This window comes from Nymphalis io, chromosome 25 (genome assembly GCF_905147045.1).
Source record: "Nymphalis io chromosome 25, ilAglIoxx1.1, whole genome shotgun sequence".
In the NCBI taxonomy this organism is placed as follows: domain Eukaryota; kingdom Metazoa; phylum Arthropoda; class Insecta; order Lepidoptera; family Nymphalidae; genus Nymphalis; species Nymphalis io.
Window position 1 is genome coordinate 6,420,366 of NC_065912.1, and position 18,301 is coordinate 6,438,666.

The window sequence follows — 18,301 nt, forward strand, 5'->3', positions numbered from 1 at the left end:
TATGTATAATAAAAGAGTCAAAACCGTGTCGATATATTTAATGAATTTATTAACAAAACAGGCGCGTGGCCATAAGGGTAACAGAACACAAGTGTACATTTACCTGAAATATAGGAAGTTGGACATGTGTGACGGAAATGTAGTTCACATGATAAGAAATGGTCACCATCGCCCATAGACGATATTAACCATTACATCGTCAATGTGCCACCAAACTTGAGAACTAAGATGTAATGTCCCTTGTGCCTAGTTACACTCTGGTTCACCCTTAAAACCGAAACACAACAATACTAAATATATCTGTATGGCAGTTGAATATGTGACGACTGGGTGGTACCCAGACGGAACAGAACTGAGCCGGTTGGCGTGGTTGGTAGAACACTTGCCTTTCACGCCGAAGGTTTTGGGTTCGATTCCCATCCAGGACAGACATTTGTGTGCATGAACATGTCTGTTTGTCCTGAGTCTGGGTGTAATTATCTATATGAGTATGTATTTACAAAAGAAAAGTAGTATATGTAAGCTTAATTTGGGATCAGATGGCCGTGTGTGAAAAATGTCCCAAGATAAAAAAAAAATATATATATAAAGGCATACCACCAAGTAAGACGAAGTCGCGTGCACAAGCTAGTTAACAATATATAAACGTAAACTTGTGAAAAATTCTGATACACAAATTACTATCTTCCTCAAACTTGTTACCAATTGTTATTGTATTTTTTACAAGAAAACAAATTTTTAAAATAGCGTCAAGGCTTTTTCAATCCAACAATTTCTTTTTAATTAAGTAATGGTAACTGTACAAACTTATAATAATCAGATTGATCTTGTGTTTGAATAACAAAGTCTTAAAATTTACTATGTTTTCATAACAAAAGAGTAATAGTAAGTGTTCTTATTATATGTAATAGCTTTGGCGTGAGTCTTGAATCTTGATATGTAGAAAAAAAGACTATTATCTTCAAACGGCTTAAATTACAAACGCTTCGTTGAACAATTGTGTTGACACTGCACAAAAGAATTTGATTTTTGTATCTTGACTTTAAGGTGAAATCACTTCTATTGCTAGGATTTTAAAGAAATTTACATACATTACATTATTTATATATTAAAATTCTGTACAAATGGAGTGCACAGAGGAAAACGCAACTGATCCTTGCAGCCAGATTGGCTGTATCCAGCCCAAGTTTCAATAAGTTGACAAATATATAGTGGTTAGAACGCGTGAATTTTATCCGATGATCGTGGGTTCAAACCCGGGCACCACCACTGAATTTTCATGTGTTTAATTTGTGCTTATAATTCATCTTGTGCTTGACGGTGAAGGAAAATATCGTGAGGAAACCTGCATGTGTCTAATTTCATTGAAATCCTGCCACATGTGTATTCTACCAACCCGCATTGGAGCAGCGTGGTGGAATAAGCTCCAAACCTTCTCCTCAAAAGGGAGAAAGGGAGGCCTTAGCCCAGCAGTGGGACATTAACAGGCTGTTACTAACCTAAAATTATTTTTTCACGACTTTGTTTTAGCTCTTATATTATTAGGATGGTAATAAACAATATGATATTATTTTTAAGTGGCAAAAAATTCCTTATTTATTATATTTATTTTCAATAAGAAAAGAAATTAGATATTAAATATTGTTATTAAGACTTTAATCACTTTCAGACTTAACTTACAATTCACGTACGCGCTATTTATTCGACGCAAACGTGTTTAATAGTCCGTATCTACTTTGTTAGGTTAAGATCCGCATTATTTCCTTGTAATATATTTACTCTTTATATATATATTAATATTGTAATATATATATATATGTATAATACGGTTGTAATATATATATATATTACAACCGTTTGAAGATAATAGTCTTTTTTTCTACATATCAAGATTCAAGACTCACGCCAAAGCTATTACATATAATAAGAACACTTACTATTACTCTTTTGTTATGAAAACATAGTAAATTTTAAGACTTTGTTATTCAAACACAAGATCAATCTTATTGTTATAAGATTGTACAGTTACCATTTCTTAATTAAAAAGAAATTGTTGGATTGAAAAAAAACGTGACGCTGTTTTAAAAAATTGTTTTCTTTTAAAAAATACAATAACAATTGGTAACAAGTTTGAGGAAGATAGTGATTTGTGTATCAGAATTTTTCACAAGTTTACGTTTATATATTGTTAACTAGCTTGTGCCCGCGACTTCGTCTTACTTGGTGGTATGCCTTTATATATATATATATATATATATATATATATATATATATATTTTTTTTTTATCCTGGGACATTTTTCACACACGGCCATCTGATCCCAAATTAAGCTTACATATACTACTTTTCTTTTGTAAATATTTCATTATTTCGCATTATTTCCTTGTAATATATTTACTCTTTATATATATATTAATATTGTAATATATATATATATATTCTTATCCCTCTATATAATATGTATATATAAATATTTTCTTATCCCTCTATTTTAATCAAATCACATCAAAATATACTTCATTCAAGTAAAGATTATTATCGTATTCCACTGGCATACATAAGGCAGAATTTATTTAAAACTTTAACATCCTCACGATATTTTTTTTCATATCGACAATGTATGACAATGAAACATAAATATAAATTAATTGCATGAAAACACAATAGTGCGCGCCTGGATTTGTAATAAAAAAAATTACTTCTGTTTTCTTTATTTATTAAAATTCTAATTAAATATTAAATAATTGGTCGTTTTCCTTGTATTGGATGTAATTTTCTTCTATTTCCGCTGCGGAATGGACGAAGTCAGGTTTTCTGTTAGCTCACATGAATATACCGTCACGTATCGTTTATTACCGTGCTTTCAAAGAATATTTCACAGATAGGTGATAAATATTTCTATTATATAAAATAGCCGATTCGAAATATAGTTAAATAAAATTTATAATAATAACATATAATATATATTATTATTATAAATTTTATAATAGATAATATAATTTAATATAAAATAATTATAATAATAATATATATATAATACAGTTTAATAAATTTTATTAATAATAAAAACTCAAAAATAATTAATAATAAATAAATACAACAGTTATGTCTTTCAATTATTACGTAGTTACGTATTTTTTAAATATACACAAATAAAAATTCAAAACAATTTTGCTGGGAAGGTTTTACTCGTAGTAAAATATAATATTAAATTTGAAATGTGCTTTGTGGCACTAAGCTTAGATGAGTCAAGAGATACGTGAAAACAATATATTGGGTCTCTAAACCTATATTTTCATCAGCTTGTATTATTATATATACTTGTAATACAATTTATTTTAAATAATTAACATTCATACATTTTTTATTAATATGATTTAATAATCTTAAATATTGTATGAAAGATATAGTTGTTGTAGCAATCGCTTTTTGTACCATTGCTTTTGTGGGTCAATTATGAGATTTCACAGAATACCTTGTTTTGTGTCCGGAATTGGAAGCAAACTTTTTAAAATGGTTTACTACTTTAGTCGGGGCAAGATTGTTTTAACAAAGAAGTTTCATTTCAAGAAATAAACTCTGCGTTTTATTCTTTGAAGGAAATGGTGCATTAAGTGGGCGAGTGTCGTGCAGCGATTTGTTCCTATACATTATTTGCACTTCCTAATTAACCTATTCGTGTCTTATTACACGTAATTGCTATTATTATAATTTAAGGCTTGACGGGTGTGACTTAAATACCCATTTCGGCGAATTAATTAATATGTAAATATGTTACAGGAATAATACTTTGCCAAAACTTACTTTTGACCGGTAAAATTAACGGTATGGCTTTGTAAGGTTGTCTGTGTGTATTACAAAGTAACCATAAATCGACCGCTAAAAGACACATTTATTTGTTTCAGTTTGAAGGGTGAGAAATCATAAGAGCAATGGACGTAATATCTTAGACCTTTTACTAGCGGCGTACTGGCCGTATGTATGTGTTGTATTGTATGTATGTATATGTTGACTGCCTCGTTGATCTAGTGGCTTGATGTAAGGCCGCAGACACGGAGGTCCTGGGTTCAATACCCAGGTCGGGCCAATAAAATGTTATTGGGTTTTTCTGTTAGAAAATTTTTAGTAGCATCCCGTAGTCTGGAAGTTGGAAGTGTGTACACTCCCGTGCCTCGGAAAGCACGTATAACCGTTGGTCCTGCGCCTGTACTCTTGCCGGTCGTGTCAGATTTCCATCCCATCGGATTATGAGAGTTAGGGAATATGAGAGTAAGGGAGAAAGAAAAAAAAAGCCGAGATGGCCCAGTGGTTCGAACGCGTGAATCTTAACCGATGATCGTGGGTTCAAACCCGGGCAAGCACCACTGAATTTTCATGTGCTTAATTTGTGTTTATAATTCATCTCGTGCTTGACGGTGAAGGAAAACATCGTGAGGAAACCTGCATGTGTCTAATTTCATTGAAATCCGGCCACATGTGTATTCTACCAACCCGCATTGGAGCAGCGTGGTAGAATAAGCTCCAAAACCTTCTCCTCAAAAGGGAGAGGAGGCCTTAGCCCAGCAGTGGGACATTAACAGGCTGTTACTGTACTGGAGGAAAGGTACACTCTCTGCACTTGTGTTTGCGCACTTACACTTGAGTACTATAATATCTCCTGCGTAGTTGGCTAATCTCTCTTGAGATTGGCCGCCGTGACCGAAATCGGTCTGGAAGATATTATTATTATGTATATGTAGTATCATTTGCTCGTCTGCTTTCTAACATTAATTTTAAAAAACTGTAGATGTTATTGACTAAACTTAATGTATGTGTGTTCCATATGGACACATGATCATGCGGTTGACTGCGGTATGTCTAATAAGGCCACAGAACCCGAGATCAAACCCCAGGTTGGGCCAACAAAAAGTAATTGAGATTTTCTGTGTAAGAATCTCAGTAGCAGCCCGGTGTCTGAAAGTTGGAAGTGTGAAGTGATATACATATAAATGTATACGATACAAACATTAAAGAATGCGACCCGGAACCAGTGAGTATCTTGTTTTCCTCACACTCGATAACTAATATTTTCACAGCGAGACTACATAAAACGGTCAGTGTAACGATGGTATCAATTTATGTATCCTCTCGTCATAAAATTTCCCGGTGCCAGTAAAATATCATTGATACTCGTGATCGTGTTATAAGAATAATATTACAGTGATTTAGCGAAATTAGATAAAACGTGAATATTTTTTTCAATAACTCAAAAATCTCGCGCGCAAGCAGTGCTATCTATAAGATGTTGGTACATAAAGCCGTTGGTCTTGCTTCTGGACTCTTTCTGGTCATGTTGGACTACCGTATCAACCGGGTTATGAGAGTAAGGGAATAGAAGTGCATCTGTGTTAACGCCCACATTTTTGCACTGTAATATGTTCTGCGCATTTGGATAATCTTTCTTGACCGCAGTGGCCGAAATCGGTCTGGAGGCCATCATGAGGAGAATGGGCGCGGATACACCACATTCAGATGGCAACATTTTTATTTTTTAGCCAGTACATGAAAATAGTATAGACAACTTGTAAGGATTTTTCAATGTATAAAAATTTGGTCTTATGACTTATTAATCATTCCTTTCAAACAACATTTTAAAATAGAATAGGGATAGGTGGAGTATACACAAACAAAACTACAAATACATTACTATTATAGAATATATTTTGTCGGTCATAAACAGTACTGCCCGGAAAATAATATTGACTGTAACAATATAATGAATCGGTAGAAGTTGAATGTTTTCATGCAAATTAAACAAGAATTGTTAACATAATATAGATGAAATCTTTTTTTGTTTACATAATGGAATTGTTTGTTTCATTAAAATATTTTATTTTCTAAAAGTATGAAGCAAATATATATTTTTCATCTAAATTTATATTATATTTCTATTCGATGGAAATTTTATAGAAAAAAAACAACATAATAAAAGAATTACGCCTTCTTAGACTGAATTCTTTTCTGCGTATTCTCTAAAAATTTTAATATAAAAACAAAGAACAAATAATTTGCTTTATATATTTTGTTCATTTCTTTCAGAATCGATGGTGAAGAAACACATTGTGACGTAGGTTATATAACGAAGTTATTATACGTATTATATATAAAAGTCAATAAAATTGTAATATTAAATGTACTAATTTAATAATCTATTTGTCATTTTTCATATTAACAATAATATCCTACATTTTTAATCTGTAAGCAAGAACAATGACAGATAATGTTTATGGCGGGAAACGGATTCAGCTTTAAATTATCTAACAAGCATTGCGCGCTAAATTATAATATAATGATTTTATGATTGCAAATAATACTTTAATTTCATCGAAATCTCGTTTTATTTCTGAGAATAATCTAGTTCTTTCAATAGTCAGGCCGCGTTGTGAATACTAAATCTTTACACTTTCAGGTATACTAGACTAGAATTCAGGGAAATGTTAACACCTGAGAAAAAACGATCAGCTTACTTCACGATCTCATTTTATCTTAAGAGCGGGCTTAAAGCTAACAAAATTTCAGATTTCATCTGCATGTCACGTACACGCCCCCCTCGACACTCTGTTTTCTATCTAAAGCAATCGGTAATATTTAATTTTATTGCACATATTTTACTAATCATTCTGAATAATATGATATAATTTTTTTTTTAACTTATAATATTATATGGTAATTAATACAAAGCGCTGACTTTTTTTGTATTAATCTCCGCAACGCCATAGCGACTGGTATAAAAACAAATATATCTTTGTAGTATGGGTGAAATAAAATAATTACTTATCAAAATATTATCAGGATAAATTTATTGTGTTGTACTAATTTAATTTGAAATTTACAATTTATATATACTCCTTAAAATGGAGTTCGTTACCTTTATAATGCTGTCAGCATAAAGAGACGAACACGATGAAACGTAACACTTGAATTTGACGAACTTACATCGCAGTTATACGTGATTTTCATATAATTTTACTAATAATGTATTTATAATAATTAAATTATATACGTAATTTCATGAGAAATATTCTAAATGTACTGCAAATTGTTACTGAACAAAAATGATACATACTTTATCATACTAATATTATATGTTTTGTTGGTTTGTCTACTGAATCGATTTTTATGGGACTTTCGTTATATTTCAGTCTATAGTTTTAGGCTATAAGCTATATAATATCTTAATATGTTGCATATTTTTCGTATGCGTAACGTTTATATCTAAGTAGATAAATTATTTATTTTACTCGTGCGTGCTCGAGATAGACAGCCAGTAAATAACATAAGAATATTATTATAAGTGACACGATAAGGTCCTCCAGACCGATTTCGGCCACGGCGGTCAATCTCAAGAGAGATTAGCCAACTGCGCAGGACATAATATAGTGCACAACTGTGTCTGCAAACACAGGTGCAATCTTTATTCTCTAGCTCTCATAATCCGATAGGACGGCAATCCGAAAGGACTGGAAAGAGTTCAGACACAGGACCAATGGAATTACGTGCTTTCCGAGGCACGGGAGTTTACACACTTTCAACTTCCAGACTCCAGGCTGCTACTGAGAAATTTCTGACAGAAAAACCCGATAATTATTTTTATTGGCCTGACCTAGAAATTGAACCCGGAACCTCCGAGTCTGCGGCCTAACATCAAGTCACTTAACGAACAAGGCAGTCGAGTGACATGATAATCTAGTATTATTTGGTTCATTGACAATAACAAATTCAAATGACGAACACTTTTTATAAGCAAACTTTTATATACATAATTTTGGTGTCAATTCTGTTGTCTAATGTTGAGGAGTTGCTTCGTTTGGAACCTGTGTTAGAAATACATTTTCATCGGAACTGAACCAATATGTTAAATTTAAGCTCCGTAGGATAAGAGGAAACGGATCAAATTCAGCTTTCAAGATTTAACCTATATATACAAACTGACAAACATTGCAAGTAATATAAGATGTAAGTATATAATAAAAGCTTTTAAAAGTAATTTAATTTATAATAAGCACAATTTTATTGTAAGGCTAATAGCAAGATATGAGGGCCAGAGGCTAGACTATATTTAGATATTTTGAGCCGACTCATCAAGTCTGACATTTGCCTCGGACAACGTATCAGCTCGTCAACATAACGAAGTAATTTGGACCGTACTTCGGGAATTTTACCTAGACCCAATTTTGAGGCTTTGATGATTAGTAGTTGTAGGTATTATTTTATTTATTTGTATTATGATAATCAAAATTGAAATAGGCCTTTTTTCGCTGAAAAAACGCGTTTACGTGGTTCCACCGTATGAGGTGAGGGTAAGTGGGGCTCGCCGACGCTGAAGGCGTCGGAATAAGCACTAAAAAACCAACTGTACCCCTTTCCATGGCCCACCTATAGGGACAAGATTGAAAGTGGTTTAGTGAACATGTTCATCTTAACAGTTTCCTGATTAAAATCTTAGGCACAACTGGTTTTTCATTGTGTTCAATTTGTGTTTATAATTCACCTCGTGCTTTGCTGCGAAGAAAGATATCATAAAAAAAAATCTTTAAATTTTTAATTTACATAATATACAAACAACGCGCATTAGAGCAAACTTCAAGCCAATCCTTAAGGGAATATAATTCCACCGCTGAAATTTAGATGTCGTTTCGTTACTTCTGTTCCAAATGATAGATACGACATAATTTACAAATAACAGGTACTAACAATGTTGAATAACAATTCGTATGCTGCTTTTTTAATCGTAGATTTATATTATTATAAATTAAAGTTAATATATACGTAACATATGGCCGAGATGGCCTAGTGGTTCGAACGCGTGAATCTTAACCGATGATTGTGGGTTCAAACCCGGGTAGAACCACCACTGTATTTTCATGTGCTTAATTGTGTTTATAATTCATCTCGTGCTTGACGGTGAAGAAAAACATCATGAAGAAACGTGCATGTGTCTAATTTCATTGAAATCCTGCCTCATATGTATTCTAACAACCCGCATTGGAGCAGCATGGTGGAATAAGCTCCAAACCTTCTCCTCAAAAGGGAGAGGAGGCCTTAGCCCACCAGTGGGACAGGCTGTTACTGTTACTGTACTGTATATATGAGTATATGAGATGTTCGAAATTAATATGTAAAAAGTTCTATCGAGTCTTTTGTAATATTGTAGATGGAAATTGAATTTTGTCAAAGATGTGTCACCTTGAGATTTAAAGTGTATCTATGAAGCTTCAATTCACTCCCTCTGGAATAAAACCATTTAGAATATTGCTGTTTGCCAGTAGCAAGTAACATGGTTTGTTTGTACTTATAGAAACAGGTATTTGATACTTTCTATCATAAAAATAATCTTACCTATCGCGCTATTGGTCGTTGAATAAATAACGCTTTGAATTTTCTCCCGAGGGTTTTTTCGAGTCTGTCACTAAGCTAAATTGAAGATTAATTTATCTCGAAAGGGATTGTTGAGTTGCTGGAAATATGTGCAGAATTACTTATATATTCTTTATCGCGTGATGAAAAATGTTTAGTAGGATGTGGTTTTAAAATATGGTACCGTTTAAATAAAAATAATTTTCATACTATTTAGCCTTATGAAGTATCAGTATTTCGTGTTTTCGGTGGTGATCTCGTGAGGTTAAAAAGAGGTCCAGTTCTTTTTATTAATAAGCTCAGAAGAAATTTCTTATTAATAGGAACAAACCAAATTTATAATTCACAATTAGTATTTATTATATTAATAATTCAATTTCAGACTCAAATTCCTGTTCTTCTCAATGATCAGTCCAAACAACGGATGACTTTTAAACGGCTATCTTTTTTTTTATAGAATAGGAAGGCGGACGAGCATATGGGCCACCTGATGGTAAGTGGTCACCAACGCCCATAGACATTGGCATTGTAAGAAATATTAACCATCGCCTACATCACCAATGCGCCACCAACCTTGGGGACTAAGATGTTATGTCCCTTGTGCCTGTAATTACACTGGCTCACTCACCCTTTAAACCGGAACACAACAACTCCAAGTACTGCTGTTTTGCGGTAGAATATCTGATGAGTGGGTGGTACCTACCAAGACGAGCTTGCACAAAGCTCTACCACCAGTAAATATGTTAACTGTCAGATAGACGAATCAAATATTAAATTAATGTTAATGGTGAATGTCAGATGTATGTATGAATAATAGAAATAGTATGATTACATTTATATCCAATAATTTCTATTAAATCAACAGTTATCCATGGCTGTGGTGAGAAGATCATTTTTAGAAATGTACGCATTCTAGCATTTTGAGACTGATTTTGATAATGACATTATATACAATAATATCATTATCAGCTATGCTTTAATTGATTATTATGATATGTCTACTGACTTTCGACATGATTAAAAATTATATACGAAATATTAGCTAACTGTTACAACGATTGCTGTTTTGAAATAAAAGAAAAAAAGGACTCTTGCGCCGCCATACAGTCAAGATGAGACGTATCTGAAAGCTTCTATTTATAAGTTAAAACCAACAATTGATTATAAAAAGCCGGCGTTTGTTTCAAAAAATTTTATTATCAAGCTAAGACGAGTCTATGAATTGAAACGAACTTAGCTATTATATTGTAAATATTCTGTCCTTTACATGTATTTTTGTCCTTAACTTCTATGTAAGCCCTTAATATACGCTCAGCTCGTTAGTTATTCTAGGGTAGGTACAATTCGCTTATATTTATGCTACCGTCAAACAGCATTATTTTGTATTGTAGTATCTTGATTCAAAGTGTGTGTTAGCCGGTGTTATTACAAGCACAAGACATCTTTTTACTGGTGGTAGAGCTTTGTGCAAACTCGTCTGGGTAGGTACCACCCACTCATTAGATATTATACCGCAAAACAGCAGTACTTGGTATCGTTGTGTTCTGGTTTGAAGAGTGAGTGAGCCAGTGTAATTACAGGCACAAGGGCCATAACATTTTACGATGACATTATTACAGTAACATTTCTTACGATGCCAATGTCTAAGGGCGTTGGTGACCACTTACCATCTGGTGACCCATATGCTCGTCCGCCTTCCTATTATATATATAAAAAAATCTTTAATATCTTGGTTGGCGGGACATTGGCTGTGTAAGTATGTTTTATATACTTTTTCATTAAGTGGACCACTTCCCAGTCTGTCTGCCTATTGTAGATAACTAATGAATTTATAAATTAGCAGAATTAAGGTTTTGATCTAACGAAATTAATAATGAAAATTCCAACTCTCCCTTATAAGTTAATAAATAATTTTCTTTCTACATGTTATGATGAAAGCTTTTCATATGAATTAAATTAAATTTTAATGAAACTAAAACAATGTCAGAGATAGCGCCTGTTAAATTGTTAATTAAATATCCTTCATATTAATAATGAGAAAATGGTAGACAGGTTTAATGAATTCCATTAATTTATTTGAAAAGTCAAATTCAATATGCTTTATCTGAATTATAATTTGATCGTGGCTGATGTTATTACTAAGATTATCATACTTCTCAATAAAACTTTAATTACTTTAATTTTTTGTTTAAAAATAATATTTCCTTCGTTTAAATTTATACCATGTGTGTAGGCAGTATAATATTACGCAAGTGTGTGTGCGTACGTACACCCTCACTCTCATAGTGGGATAGATGGAAGGGCAACCGAATACGACCGGAGAGATTTAAGCGCAATATAACTTTATGTTAGAAAAGACAATGTTTTCATCAAGGCCCTACCTTTCAAGAATTTCCCAGGTAACCTGACTCAGGGCTTCTAAAACTGCAGCGATATAAGCTAGCTATGAAACTGAAAACGCTGTTTGATTAAAATATATACAACTTAAAAATTATTTATGGAAAACGACTTATTTATATTTATAAAATATAAATTATGTTATATTCTCGTAATCGCTGATTAGTCCATCGGCCTCACAAAATATTATCTTCTTCTTCATCATTAAATATTGACAAAGTTTGTTTGCCTTTACTAATATAGAAAATAGTTTTATTCTGTTAATCAAAAAATAAAATACATTCGAAATGTTTCTCTTACCCACCATTTTATGAGAAAGATTGTCAATATTGACTACTGAAAGTTCAACAGTCCTAAAATCAAATAAAAATCTAGATTTTGTTTGAAAATATATTTATTAGTTAATAAAATAAAATAAAATATATTAATTAAATCTAATTCTGCAATCAGTATATAATCGCTTGAAAGTAAAATAAAATTTTACTAGAGTTATTATATGTAACAATTTAATGTGTAACGCGCAGTTTTTGCGACAAATCTATCTTCAATACTCTACCTTAAATAAATACATGTTAGATCGATATAGCACGCAACGTGGAAAAAGTATTTCAAATACTGATAAATAAATAGCAACACATAAGTAATCGGTTCGTTAAAAAATATATCGCACACACGGTTCATGGAGACCAGTGCAGCGTGACGGAGAATAAAAATCATAGACGGATCAGTGCGGGACTCATTGACGAACAAACCACCGATGTAGGTGGTCCGGAGGCGTGACCCACAAATGGATTTGGTGACAACGTGTGAGTGCTGGTGATAAAGACAAAGTGAACATGACTTCTCTAACATACGTCATCGCCTTTGCGCTGCTGGGACAGGCTAGGTCAGGACTCGTTGAACTGAACTGCAGTGATAATGCAACATGTATAGATCACATGGCAAAAGAGTTTGTAAGAAGTTTGAGGCAGCAGAAAACGATAAAATTATTCGATTTATTAACGATAGAGCCATTAGGTAATAGACAAGCAAGGTCTAATCAAGATCCGATAACAAGAATGATAACAACACACGCGATTAGTTTCGACTGGAACGACTTCACATTCAGATTCTCCAATCCAGAAGATCGAAGTGATGCTTTAGATTTAGAAGTATTTGAAAGCAGAAGTGTCAAAGGTTTGTAACAAATTATCAATTTATATTTGAAAACTAGTATGTTATTTAGTAGTTATTTATAAGATAATATCTAAAGTACTATCATAATTTGAGTTTCTTAACTAATAGTACACCAATCGATAGCTCCAAGCAGTTTTTAATTTACGCAATAATTGGTATGATTTGAAGAATCAATCAAATATCAACCAAAAGAATCGTTATTCGTTAATTTTCATTTATAAGTAAGTCAATACGCACAAAAATGCATTAAATTTAAATTTTGATGACTTAAAATAAATTAACAGTCGTTTTTCTCTACCGAGTAATTTTCAAGTACGCAATAATGGTAATTAAATTTAAATTTTGAGTACGGTTAAAGTTTCGACCGTTCCTGTAATATTTTTCTCGCCGCCTAATATGTCTCTAGCCAGTCCTACAGATTTAATACTGAAGATTATTAGTCTTTAATTCATAACTGTCAGAAAAATATCTCAGCTAAATGTATCACTTTTCTGCAATGGAAAAGCGTGAAGATAAAATTTGTGATAAAATATTCACTTACACGATATCGTGTTAACACATCAAAAGTAAAAGGGTGTAAGTAATACCGTAATTGCTAATGGAACTGATTGTATTTCAAATGTTCTAATATTTAATAAAATGCAAATTGTTTAAGACATTATTAGTAAGTGTACTTAAAATATAAATTATTTAAGTATAACTTAGCAATATTCGAATTACAAAACTTGAAGTTATATCAAAAGTCAAATTACCCACAAGAAGTTTTTCAATTCTATCTAATCATATTCTCATACGAATTGTCAAAGACAAATATTTTCTATTAGTCTTTATTTTTTGGCTGAACAATCTTTTGTTTCATAACGAGCTCTTACATTTCTCGTCTTCGTCTTACATTTCTCCTTACAGTTTTGAATTCATACATACTAAATTAGATTCTTTATCCTATTTTCCAAGTATCGTGATGCACATCATTTCTGTTAATTAATAATAATGTTCCTACTTTCTTCAGCGTGAATTCCGATTCAGCGGTTTTCTCGCATCTCGTTGGAGAGAAATCTTGGCAAGTTAATTTCTTGATAAAAATGTTATTTGTAGCTTGAATTGAATATTGAAATCACTAAACTCGAAAATATCTTTAATGTCATGACATGGTTATAATTATAAAGTTTTTTAATTCTAATCAAATCATACTTTGTTTAATCATTTTTATAATATAATCTTAAAACTTTTTTTAATCATTTTTATAGTAATCCTTGAAAATCAACGAATGGTATACCTACGTTTATATTTCATCTCTGTAATATAAGCGTGGGTATATATGTATCATAGTGTTTTTTTTAAACTTTTCGTTCAATATCGATCACAGGTTTAATCTTAAAGTATAATCGGCTCCATATAATCTTATGTATGTATGATTTGTGTTTGTAACTTTTCATATTTAGAACACTTTCCAACGAATATCCTTTTTACTCAAATTGTGAAAATAGTAAAAAGTAAAAACCTGTAAATATTCCACTGTGCTAAGATCTCCTCTCGTTTTTTGAGAAGGCTTTGGAGCTTACTCCACCACATTTTTTATTTTTCGTTGGAAATTTTTATTTATATAGCATTGGGTGCCCGGAATACTCAATAAAAAACTAGCGGTATCCATTTGCCCATGCTACCCTGATGCCCGAACGTTTGGCCTTGTTAATGTCGACCTCAATTCCTAGGGGGTTTCCCGGGTACAAGGAACCCACCTAGCTCCACCGGCAGAGTCCACCACGTAGTTCCATTGCGGGTTTGTGAATACATATTTCAGATCATTCGCCAGATGTTTCTTTCGCCGCCGAGCAGGCAATGAATTATAAACACAAATTAAGCACTCGAAAAGTTTTAGAGATACTTGATCGTATTTGAACTTGGAATAATTCGTTAAGATTCACGTCTTCTAGCCATCGGGCCATTACGGCTCATCGTGTATACGATGTATAAAAAAGTGTCAAAATAAAACGTAGATAACTGAAGCGGATATAACTTTTACGGAATATTATCATGAATATTCAAAAATAGTTTTCTATTTACTGCGTTGTAGCACGCGAGCTTGTTACGATACAAACACAAGTAGTTCATTGATCAGATGCTGTGGAGACCGGATGCTAGGTTTATCTGTTTATTTGTCTTTAATTAAATATTATATATATATATATATATATATATATATATATATATATATATATATATATAATATGTTAAAAATCTAGAACGTTTATTTCCTGAAATCATTAACATTTACTTGTCATTCAATTGTCATTGTCTTATCCATTGTATCTTCGGTCATTGAATGCCTTTGAAAAATATACCTTAGTAGCTTCTTTTGATATATACTGTTTAAGCTGTACTAACTTATATTTTTATACGAATATTTCAGGAAATAAAAAGAAACACTTGGCTCAAGCCCGTGCCTCGTTATATTAACCTTCTTACTTGAAAGAAGACGAGAAACATTAATGTTGAAAATATAATTAAAATAATACACAGGCGAGCTCTCAATAAACAAAGCGTGTTAATATAGGCAGTATAATATTCTAACTAATAAAAAACTATTTATATTAGGTCCTTACATATGAAATTGGCGTTTTGTACGGGAGGAATATAAAGTCAATTTTTTTTTTGTAAAATATTTTTAATAAATCAAAGTATGCACCGTTATTATCTATACACTTTTGACATCTCATAGGTAGTTCATTGATCCCTTTACTAAAACATCCATGGGGGCGAGAATCAATAAACTCTTTGAAGGCGGTTTGGACTGCCGCATCGGAGTTGAATTTTTTTCTTTATAAGAAGTTGTCCAAATTCTGGAAAAAATGGTAATCTGTTGGAGCAAGGTTCGGGGAGTACGGAGGATGTCGCAGACATTCCAATTGTAACTCATCTAACTTAGTGGTTGTTTGTTGTGCAGTGTGTGGTCTTGCGTTGTCGTGAAGCACCAGTGGCCTAGAGCGATTGACCAATCTCGGTTGTTTAGCAGCTAGTTCTTCCTTCATGGTATGCAGTTGCTGACAATAGATATCTGCCGTAATCTTTTGGCCAAATTTTAGAAAGCTGTAGTGAACGACACCGGCGCTAGGCCACCAAGCACTCACAAGTAACTTTTTCTGAGTCAATTTTAGTTTAGGGCAGGACTAGTCTCCAGGCTCCAGGCTGGGTCTCCAGGGTTTAGCCAATGCGACGAGTGCTTCCGATTATCGTACATTATCCACTTTTCATCACAAGTAATGATTCGATTTAAAATCCTTTCATTATTGTGTCGGTTGAGCAAAGTAACACAGCAGTCGACGCGTGTTTGCAAGTTCGATTCACTCAATTCATGGGTACCTCATGATCTTTCAGGTTTTTTTACTTTCCCGATTTTCTTCAAGTGGATTAATACAGTTTTATCACTTACCCCGAAGCCTGCAGCTATCTCTGAAGTGCTTTGTGATGGATGCACAATAGCCCTTAATTCTTCATTTTCCACTTTCTCCACATTTTCCATTGTGCGGTAATAAGCGACGTCAAAAAAAAGAAGAAAAAAACAAATGAATGACTGTTTTCAAAACTCAAATGTACCAGCTAAATGAATTTATAAATTTGAATTTGGAATTCTTAACCAAAGAGGAGATATTTCAGATTAAAGTGGTCAGTACGACAAAACCCTAATTTCATATGTAAGGACCTATTATATCTCTTCGTTACACAAATATTTTTTAAGTTTATACTTAATGTTATTTTATTGTTTCCTTAAGAATAAAACAAATTAAACAAGATAAAGAATAGAAATTTTTTATTATCATCGTAAGCCCATTCAAACGTCACATATTTGGAATTAAGCATATATGTGTTTGTTAAAGACAAGCGTGTCTGTGTTAGCTTGTGCTTAAAATAATATAAGACTTAATATTTCTACTGTCTGAGCTTTGCTTCTAAAAGGTTTTTAAATATATCATAAAATAGTGATAGTAAAATTTGATACTGTCGTAAATTTTACGACCAATACTCTTATGCTGGTGTTAAGGTATCTTACTTTATGTTTATATGTTAATTTTATTATGTGACTGTTTTGTAAAGTATATAACATTTATGGGCAATGGGTTGTAATTGAATTCGATTATATGATGAATTGTATTGCTTTGAATCATGTTCAAGTGATCTTAATAACATCATCATAATGGCGCATGATGAAAGATTCATAATAATAATAATAATGTCCTCCCGACCGATTTCGGCAACGGCGGCTAGTCTCGAGAGATTTGCCAAGTGCGCAGGAGATATTTTAGTGCATAAGTGTGTGCGCTATCACAGGTCCACTCTCTCTTCCTCACTCTCATAATCCGATGGGACGGCAATCCGATACGACCGGAAAGATTTCAGATCAGGTTCAGGTCCAACGGCTTTACGTGCTTTTCGAGGCATGGAAGAGTACACATTTCCAACTTCCAGAATTCGGGATGCCACTGAGAATTTTCTGACAGAAAAATCTAATAACTTTTTATTGGCCTGAACTGGGAATTGAACCCAGGACCTCCGGGTTTGCGGCCTTACATCAAGCCACTAGACCAACGAAGCAGTCAAATAATGAAATGATGAAAGATTATATAATCTATGAAAATTCAATAGTTATGTATTTATTGACCTGACCGACAAGACAACTGTCAAATTGACATAAAAATCTCATACAAAAAAGTAAATTCAGTTTTTCCCGAATTATTCAATTTAAGGTGAATTTTTGTTCAGCAGTTCTCAAGAAATGCACTTACCGAATGACATTTCATTCAAATATAAATAAATGAAATATAACTGTTTTAGTTGTATATCATTTTTTTTAACAATGCGTCCACGCTTATACAAATACTGTAATCTTCACTGTATAAACACTTCGATGAAGATTTCTGACATAACCATGACTTTGGTGAAATAATTGCTTACAAAATTATAATGGTGTAGTGCGTCGTGCAATTGCCTTCCACTATTAGTCCTTAAATGTTTTACTTTTTTTTTAAAGCTTAGACAACCCCACAATCCCTATACAACATTTAAATAAATAAATAAATAAGCGCATATTTAAGATACAATGATAAAATGAATACAACAGTTATTGTACCAAATAATCTTAATTTATCTTAATCTCTAGATGACACGATTATAAAAAATCAATTAATTAATCTTATTTCAGGGTGAATTCAATGATATTAGAAATTCAGTTGATTTTCTGTAGCTGACGGCCTACTTCTGTACCCATTAGGTATTAGCTCGAAAGACAGCCACGAAAAAAAGCTTACTGAAGATTAAAATGTTTTATATTTTTGCC

General features: G+C 32.5%; 1 protein-coding gene across 1 annotated transcript in view; it reads left to right on the forward strand.

Moving 5' to 3' along the window:
* The first annotated feature begins 2,130 nt into the window (after positions 1-2,130).
* Positions 2,131-18,301, forward strand: part of LOC126778311 (uncharacterized) — a 32,447-nt gene continuing 16,276 nt past the window's right edge. The window contains exon 1 of the mRNA XM_050501814.1: positions 2,131-2,226. The gene's annotated coding sequence lies outside the window, so the exon portion shown is untranslated. The remainder of the gene's footprint in view (positions 2,227-18,301) is intronic.